At 45.8% G+C, this 9,321-nt stretch overlaps 1 long non-coding RNA gene across 1 annotated transcript; it reads left to right on the forward strand.

The window, feature by feature from the left end:
* Positions 1-2,506: 2,506 nt before the first annotated feature.
* On the forward strand, positions 2,507-7,502 carry LOC140693201 (uncharacterized). Its single transcript, XR_012068916.1, has 3 exons — positions 2,507-2,719; positions 5,901-5,973; positions 7,347-7,502. It is a non-coding gene; the product is annotated as an uncharacterized lncRNA (long non-coding RNA).
* The last annotated feature ends 1,819 nt before the right edge of the window (positions 7,503-9,321 follow it).

The following is a 9,321-nucleotide window of genomic DNA, read 5'->3' on the forward strand; positions in this document are numbered from 1 at the left end:
CTCAAACCAAACCATAATCACAGCCCAGGTTTTGAATGTAGCAGATCCTAATGCTTTTCATTCTGAATTCAAACCCAAGGCCCCCTGGATCCCTCAGACCCGATGCACAATATCTCTGATTCAGCCCCACACATGCTCTATTGGCAAAATGCCAAATTGGTCTCTGGTCCTGCAGATGCACTGGGTGTGGCCATGGGACAGATCGATAATTTCAACTGCGTGCGCCAGGGTGGTTGCTTGCTCATTGGGGTCACAGGTCGGTTTGCTCTCTTGATAGGACCCACCACATCCCACAACGCACTCCAGATCCCTGAGACTCAGCGTGTGCCATCATCCGTAGCCCTATCCCTCCCTGAACGCTGCCTCTGCTACCTCAAATTTGGCAGCTCGGAGCTTGGTCTCAGAATCAACTGTGGGGATATTTTGCACTGGATTCTTTGCGTTCTGTCAGCCAAGCATCTGCTGTGCACTCTTCTAACACTCAGCGCATCACCTTCAATCCCATGTCTCCTGTCCGCTTGAGAGTGTGCGTCCAAGTTAAAGAGAGTTTCACCTTTACTGCTCCATCAACAGGGCTCAGACCATGCACTGGTATCCATTCCCTGCTTTTCCTTCTCCTGCTTCCAGGTGTTCTGAGGCCTCATCCTGTCTTTGGAAGTAACAGGCCTCTCTTCGGCAAGTGTCCTGTGCCAAGGGCTGGGTGAGTGGATGTTTCCATTGCTGTGTTCATGGGAGCGAGTGAGCGCAGGTTGCACTGCTTCTCTGTCAACTGGGCATCGATGAATCAACACTTTCCAGATACATTTCACAGAAATGTGATTTTTTTTTATCTCTCTGTTTCTATACAGCCGTGGTGTGAGGGATTGTCCGAAGACTCCAGTTTTGACATTGTGTTGATATCTCATTTGCAGTCTTTAAAAATTTAATAGACTTTATATAAATGTTTTGGGAGTTATACGAAAATGAAGTTAGTTTCTGAAACATACTAAATCGACCTAGAATCCAGACTTGTCAATTTCGGTAACATTTTGTCAGCTCTAAGGAAAACATAGACAGATAGAATGCAAACTAGCAGTCCGAACTGTTAAAGGGGTCATGTCAACTCTTTACTGTTGAAGCCTCCGAAACCAACAGGAACCATGAAATAACTAATGGAAACATGAAATAACCCCCAAGCTTGGATTCCCTTGTGCATGTGGTGCCCTTTACTCCCGATGACACCTACTGGTCAATGTTGGCATTTCAAGGTGTAACATCCCTCTCAAGGAAAATACAAGAGGAAACGAACTAAATATATACATTTAGCTTTGAATCCAAAGAACCTAGAGGCATTATAGCTATGAGAAGCCTGCTGCAGCTATGCTAGGCTACTGAGAACCAAGTGTTCTTCTATCAGTGATGAGAACGCTTAATCATCCGATCATGTTGGGTAAAGCACTTGAATGCAACCAAGTCTGCACCCCCATGATCGATTGCCCCCGGGGGCTTGACTCAATTGAAAGACGGTCCACATAAGCTGTGTCTTTCATGTCATTGGCGACTTTTACTGTTCAGTTCACTATGTGACTTCTAATATGTACCTAGACTGTCTTGAAAAACGGAGGCCTAATACAGATTCAAGTTCAGTCAAAGATTCCCCTCACTTACCACACTCCCTTCACCCCAGAGAAGACATAAACCCAGCATTTGCTGAATCTAGCGGAAGGCCATCGTTTCTTTGTGGGAGCTAAGTATTCAATTCCTATCTATTTCATACGGGAGTATTTGACCTTTATGGGGTTCCCTGTTGTTCACAGAGGATGGAGCTAGAGGAACTCTGATTCTAGGAGGGGCTTGCTCTTCTCTTACTGGCTTCATTGCAGCTCAGGTACTGATCCCTCAAAATGGATGCCTGAGTGGAGGGGAGGGAAGAGCAAGTGCTTGATAGCTAGGCCCAAACCTGGGAAAAGGCTTACCTGGGCTTGGTGCACTTTGATCTGAATGGCTTGGAATTGCCCCTTGGGTCGTGTGGATTATCTGACCTCTTTCAAGAACATGAGCGTTTTTATCATCTCTGCCATCTCTTCTCTTTAGACGTCAGAGATCTTGGACCCGTTCTTGGAGCAGAGAATTGAGGAACTTCCTCCAGTCCACGGTGGCCCTCCGTATGTTTCTGCTAGTATCAGCGAGGTTCAATATGTCTCATGAATGCCTTTCGAGCCTGCTATCCTCTACAGCTGTCTCCAGGCCAGTATTCTCTATTGTAGCAGAACATCTCTCATCAATGTGTTCGCATCTCTCCTCAATCCGTGCAGCCATATTTTCGGCCAGCTTCTCTTCGTGTCTCCCATAAAGTCGACTTCAACAGGACTGGGCAAGTCTGAAAGGACCTCGGAGCCTCTCCAGTAAGCTGAAGACAGGCAGATCTTCCACTGTCTGCCCTTTCAGGTTCTGGAAACTGACCCGTGAACTCAGGTCTTTGGGCAGCAGCAGTATCTCGAACTGACACAGCTTCCCGGACCAAAGACCTAAGCCAAGCTCCACAGAGGGCGGCAGCCCCTCCATCGCACTGATCCACCCACAGAACTCTGCCCGGTTACCTAGGATCCACCAGCCACAACAAGCCTCGCGGTACACACCAACATTCCACCTGGAATCCAACCGCTAACTGCCATCCTCAATGGCTGCTGCATCTTGTCAGTGTTGGGGGAGGGGCTGCATCCGACGAGAGGTTCCTAAGGTAAATGTGATTCTACCCACTAGCGTCCCATGGGCCTTTGTTCTTCCCTCTTTCCTTTTGTTCAGATCTGTATGCACTGTAGCAACGGAGGGAAGTGTGTCCATTTTCAGTTGAATGTTTCACACGTCTTTAAACTTTCTAACAGTTCACAGTACACAGAGACCCACTAAGGGAAAGTATTGTTCCTGTAATATGGGCACACCCGCAATACATAGCCGTCGGTTGATTTCTGCTGAAACACCCGCATTCACGGGACATCTATCCATTTGTTTCAAGGGGGCTGAAATTCCTAGGAATGATACAATCCCCAATGTGCACTTTACTGCCTGTCTCTTTTGATCTTAGTACACTTTTGCGGAGCTACTTTTCCTTGTTATAGGCTTGTGCCATTTCTTCTCGACGTAGTGTAGAATATGGCATTCATTCATCCTGTTGGAAGACTTGCAAGTCTATATCACGGACTAGGAATCCATTGGATTCCAAATCGGCATTTGGGTTAGGTCACGATATGCTCATATGAATCAATATTTACGAATATAAATGCACGCCTCTGATTTCCGAATACAGGTGTGCTGAGTACATTCAAGCCACGATACTGGGTCGATGCGTACTGAATGATCCTTGACATCACCTTGAGTAATTTCTTTTGAATATTCATGTTACCCTACCCTTTTTGTGTTGTTTGTTTGTTTGATTCTTTCTTGGTCTGCTTCTCGTTTGTTTTGCAAACACGTCAGGCCATGCATCTCTCCGTTTGCTTCCAACAGAGAGTCATATAAGCTGACTCCCTTAAGATAGTGCTTCCAATCCCCTATGATTTCCTGCTTCCCTCTCCCATCTTTAGGGTTTTGATGTCCTCCTTGCTTTCTTCTTGTTTCTACTTTTCCACTCATGCTCTTCTTGCATTTCCAATAAGGGTTTTCTTCTTTCCATTTCATCTTGCTGCTTATCCCTTCAGGGGAGAATTCTCAACCTTTCTTTTAGGATAAGTTTCGAACTGCTGAATTCTTTTAAGATTTGCAGGTCTGTGGCATTCTCTAGCTCTGCTGTTATTAGAAATGGTGGTCATGTGGCATAGGCTACCCTAGATGGCAGCATTTTGCCATTCAAGCTATGGTCTATGTCCTGGCACTCCTCCCTGTCCTGCAATATTGCTGCTGAGATAGCAGCTGAAACCCCTCTGGAGGTTCTCTTGTGACTATGTTGCTTTCCTCCAGGCGCATTTTAAATCACTGGGATGCTCATGAACTTTGTTGATTTGGATCATACAGCTGCTGCTAAGTCTATTGGGATTCCACCTCTTTTGGACGCTGTGTACTTCCTGAATTCGCCTAGATGATTCTATCTTGGCTTTCAGCAATTTTCAGTCTGATTTTTCTACACATAACTTTTCAAACATTGTTTGTTTCTTTATCTCTTGCTTTTCCATCTGGGACTCTTTCGAATTTTAGTCTTTCATGCCTTGTCTTCAACCAGGATTCAACAGCAATGTTTTCAATGGTTTGCACTTGCTTTCCTATGTGTGCTTCTGACCGAGTGATTTCTGTTCCCCTGTCTTCAAAAACTTTCACGCGTCCCTCTTCAATATCTAGTCTGCTTAGGACGGAATGTTAGCCCTGATATTTTCTCATCCACTGAGTTTTCTGATATTATTTAGCTCGTCTTTAGGCCTTCTCTTCCCCTTTTCTGCCTTTTGTGATTCTGAGACACTGTTGTTCTTCAGTGTTTCCCTCACCTCCATTTTCAATACTTGCTCTGGAAAGCGTTTTGCAGTCTAGTTGTCTGAAAGCTTATCTTTAGGGCCTTCAATCTCTTTGGAACTGAAAATGGTACTTCATTTTCCTTTTACTGTATTTCTTCATCTCTACTGCTCAGGTAATTTCGGGTATCTAATGTAGACTTCTAGGGCTTGGTTAAGTGAAAACTTTAGACTCTTGGCTCTACACAATTGCATGGGATTTCTGTGAGGACAAATTTTCCTAGACATTGATGCCATGTCCTGTTCCTGTGTGTGTTGTCTGGTCTATCTCCAATTGCTGGTGTTGCCTTTGCTGTGATGAACCCCCCATACTATTTCGATTAGGATAACCTCATTTTGATTACGCTTATCTCACAAATCTGAAAGAGCACAGGACACTTCCTCTGGTGGAAATGGAGCTTCTAAAGGTTCTCAGCTCTGCATTCTACTCTATGTTATTTTGGAGTGTTTCCAGAAGAGCAGAGTGTGAGTGCGCTTGTGCTTTGTAGTGCCACGGGAATGTCCCACTGAAACCAGTTCTTCCAAGAGCTTCTCTGTCTACAGAAACACCAGTGGAAGCATATCTATGGATGTCACACATCAGGGCCTGCTGGAATGATCCCGCAGCCCGAACTTGGTGTCCTCGCTGCCGAACAGTGCCGGTGCCATTCAAAATGTAGCATCCGCTTTTGAGCGATAAACTGAAGGAAATCCTTCCTCTTCTCACGCTGTGGTCTTGGACCACACTTCCTTGTCCTCTCATACTTGTGGTACGGGTGCACGAAGGCAACCACAGAGCTGTTGCACATCCTGTGCCTCAAACCAAACCATAATCACAGCCCAGGTTTTGAATGTAGCAGATCCTAAGGCTTTTCATTCTGAATTCAAACCCAAGGCCCCCTGGATCCCTCAGACCCGATGCACAATATCTCTGATTCAGCCCCACACATGCTCTATTGGCAAAATGCCAAATTGGTCTCTGGTCCTGCAGATGCACTGGGTGTGGCCATGGGACAGATCGATAATTTCAACTGCGTGCGCCAGGGTGGTTGCTTGCTCATTGGGGTCACAGGTCGGTTTGCTCTCTTGATAGGACCCACCACATCCCACAACGCACTCCAGATCCCTTAGACTCAGCGTGTGCCATCATCCGTAGCCCTATCCCTCCCTGAACGCTGCCTCTGCTACCTCAAATTTGGCAGCTCGGAGCTTGGTCTCAGAATCAACTGTGGGGATATTTTGCACTGGATTCTTTGCGTTCTGTCAGCCAAGCATCTGCTGTGCACTCTTCTAACACTCAGCGCATCACCTTCAATCCCAAGTCTCCTGTCCGCTTGAGAGTGTGCGTCCAAGTTAAAGAGAGTTTCACCTTTACTGCTCCATCAACAGGGCTCAGACCATGCACTGGTATCCATTCCCTGCTTTTCCTTCTCCTGCTTCCAGGTGTTCTGAGGCCTCATCCTGTCTTTGGAAGTAACAGGCCTCTCTTCGGCAAGTGTCCTGTGCCAAGGGCTGGGTGAGTGGATGTTTCCATTGCTGTGTTCATGGGAGCGAGTGAGCGCAGGTTGCACTGCTTCTCTGTCAACTGGGCATCGATGAATCAACACTTTCCAGATACATTTCACAGAAATGTGATTTTTTTTTATCTCTTTGTTTCTATACAGCTGTGGTGGGAGGGATTGTCCGAAGACCCCAGTTTTGACATTGTGTTGATATCTCATTTGCAGTCTCTAAAAATTTAATAGAATATATATAAATGTTTTGGGAGTTATACGAAAATGAAGTTAGTTTCTGAAACATACTAATTCGACCTAGAAGCCCGACTTGTCAATTTCGGTAACATTTTGTCAGCTCTAAGGAAAACATAGACAGATAGAATGCAAACTAGCAGTCCGAACTTTTAAAGGGGTCATGTCAACTCTTTACTGTTGAAGCCTCCGAAACCAACAGGAACCATGAAATAACTAATGGAAACATGAAATAACCCCCAAGCTTGGATTCACTTGTGCATGTGGTGCCCTTTACTCCCGATGACACCTACTGGTCAATGTTGGCATTTCAAGGTGTAACATCCCTCTCAAGGAAAATACAAGAGGAAACGAACTAAATATATACATTTAGCTTTGAATCCAAAGAACCTAGAGGCATTATAGCTATGAGAAACCTGCTGCAGCTATGCTAGGCTACTGAGAACCAGGTGTTCTTCTATCAGTGATGAGAATGCTTAATCATCCGATCATGTTGGGTAAAGCACTTGAATGCAACCAAGTCTGCACCCCCATGATCGATTGCCCCCGGGGGCTTGACTCAATTGAATGACGGTCCACATAAGCTGTGTCTTTCATGTCATTGGCGACTTTTACAGTTCAGTTCACTATCTGACTTGTAATATGTACCTAGACTGTCTTGAAAAACGGAGGCCTAATACAGATTCAAGTTCAGTCAAAGATTCCCCTCACTTACCACACTCCCTTCACCCCAGAGAAGACATGAACCCAGCATTTGCTGAATCTAGCGGAAGGCCATCGTTTCTTTGTGGGAGCTAAGTATTCAATTCCTATCTATTTCATACGAGAGTATTTGACCTTTATGGGGTTCCCTGTTGTTCACAGAGGATGAAGCTAGAGGAACTCTGATTCTAGGAGGGGCTTGCTCTTCTCTTACTGGCTTCATTGCAGCTCAGGTACTGATCCCTCAAAATGGATGCCTGAGTGGAGGGGAGGGAAGAGCAAGTGCTTGATAGCTAGGCCCAAACCTGGGAAAAGGCTTACCTGGGCTTGGTGCACTTTGATCTGAATGGCTTGGAATTGCCCCTTGGGTCGTGTGGATTATCTGACCTCTTTCAAGAACATGAGCGTTTTTATCATCTCTGCCATCTCTTCTCTTTAGACGTCAGAGATCTTGGACCCGTTCTTGGAGCAGAGAATTGAGGAACTTCCTCCAGTCCACGGTGGCCCTCCGTATGTTTCTGCTAGTATCAGCGAGGTTCAATATGTCTCATGAATGCCTTTCGAGCCTGCTATCCTCTACAGCTGTCTCCAGGCCAGTATTCTCTATTGTAGCAGAACATCTCTCATCAATGTGTTCGCATCTCTCCTCAATCCGTGCAGCCATATTTTCGGCCAGCTTCTCTTCGTGTCTCCCATAAAGTCGACTTCAACAGGACTGGGCAAGTCTGAAAGGACCTCGGAGCCTCTCCAGTAAGCTGAAGACAGGCAGATCTTCCACTGTCTGCCCTTTCAGGTTCTGGAAACTGACCCGTGAACTCAGGTCTTTGGGCAGCAGCAGTATCTCGAACTGACACAGCTTCCCGGACCAAAGACCTAAGCCAAGCTCCACAGAGGGCGGCAGCCCCTCCATCGCACTGATCCACCCACAGAACTCTGCCCGGTTACCTAGGATCCACCAGCCACAACAAGCCTCGCGGTACACACCAACATTCCACCTGGAATCCAACCGCTAACTGCCATCCCCAATGGCTGCTGCATCTTGTCAGTGTTGGGGGAGGGGCTGCATCCGACGAGAGGTTCCTAAGGTAAATGTGATTCTACCCACTAGCGTCCCATGGGCCTTTGTTCTTCCCTCTTTCCTTTTGTTCAGATCTGTATGCACTGTAGCAACGGAGGGAAGTGTGTCCATTTTCAGTTGAATGTTTCACACGTCTTTAAACTTTCTAACAGTTCACAGTACACAGAGACCCACTAAGGGAAAGTATTGTTCCTGTAATATGGGCACACCCGCAATACATAGCCGTCGGTTGATTTCTGCTGAAACACCCGCATTCACGGGACATCTATCCCTTTGTTTCAAGGGGGCTGAAATTCCTAGGAATGATACAATCCCCAATGTGCACTTTACTGCCTGTCTCTTTTGATCTTAGTACACTTTTGCGGAGCTACTTTTCCTTGTTATAGGCTTGTGCCATTTCTTCTCGACGTAGTGTAGAATATGGCATTCATTCATCCTGTTGGAAGACTTGCAAGTCTATATCACGGACTAGGAATCCATTGGATTCCTAATCGGCATTTGGGTTAGGTCACGATATGCTCATATGAAACAATATTTACGAATATAAATGCACGCCTCTGATTTCCGAATACAGGTGTGCTGAGTACATTCAAGCCGCGATACTGGGTCGATGCGTACTGAATGATCCTTGACATCACCTTGAGTAATTTCTTTTGAATATTCATGTTACCCTACCCTTTTTGTGTTGTTTGTTTGTTTGATTCTTTCTTGGTCTGCTTCTCGTTTGTTTTGCAAACACGTCAGGCCATGCATCTCTCCGTTTGCTTCCAACAGAGAGTCATATAAGCTGACTCCCTTAAGATAGTGCTTCCAATCCCCTATGATTTCCTGCTTCCCTCTCCCATCTTTAGGGTTTTGATGTCCTCCTTGCTTTCTTCTTGTTTCTTCTTTTCCACTCATGCTCTTCTTGCATTTCCAACAAGGGTTTTCTTCTTTCCATTTCATCTTGCTGCTTATCCCTTCAGGGGAGAATTCTCAACCTTTCTTTTAGGATAAGTTTCGAACTGCTGAATTCTTTTAAGATTTGCAGGTCTGTGGCATTCTCTAGCTCTGCTGTTATTAGAAATGGTGGTCATGTGGCATAGGCTACCCTAGATGGCAGCATTTTGCCATTCAAGCTATGGTCTATGTCCTGGCACTCCTCCCTGTCCTGCAATATTGCTGCTGAGATAGCAGCTGAAACCCCTCTGGAGGTTCTCTTGTGACTATGTTGCTTTCCTCCAGGCGCATTTTAAATCACTGGGATGCTCATGAACTTTGTTGATTTGGATCATACAGCTGCTGCTAAGTCTATTGGGATTCCACCTCTTTTGGACGCTGTGTACTTCCTGAATTC

The sequence above is a fragment of the Vicugna pacos genome, unplaced genomic scaffold (genome assembly GCF_048564905.1).
Source record: "Vicugna pacos unplaced genomic scaffold, VicPac4 scaffold_19, whole genome shotgun sequence".
NCBI classification, from domain to species: Eukaryota; Metazoa; Chordata; class Mammalia; order Artiodactyla; family Camelidae; genus Vicugna; species Vicugna pacos.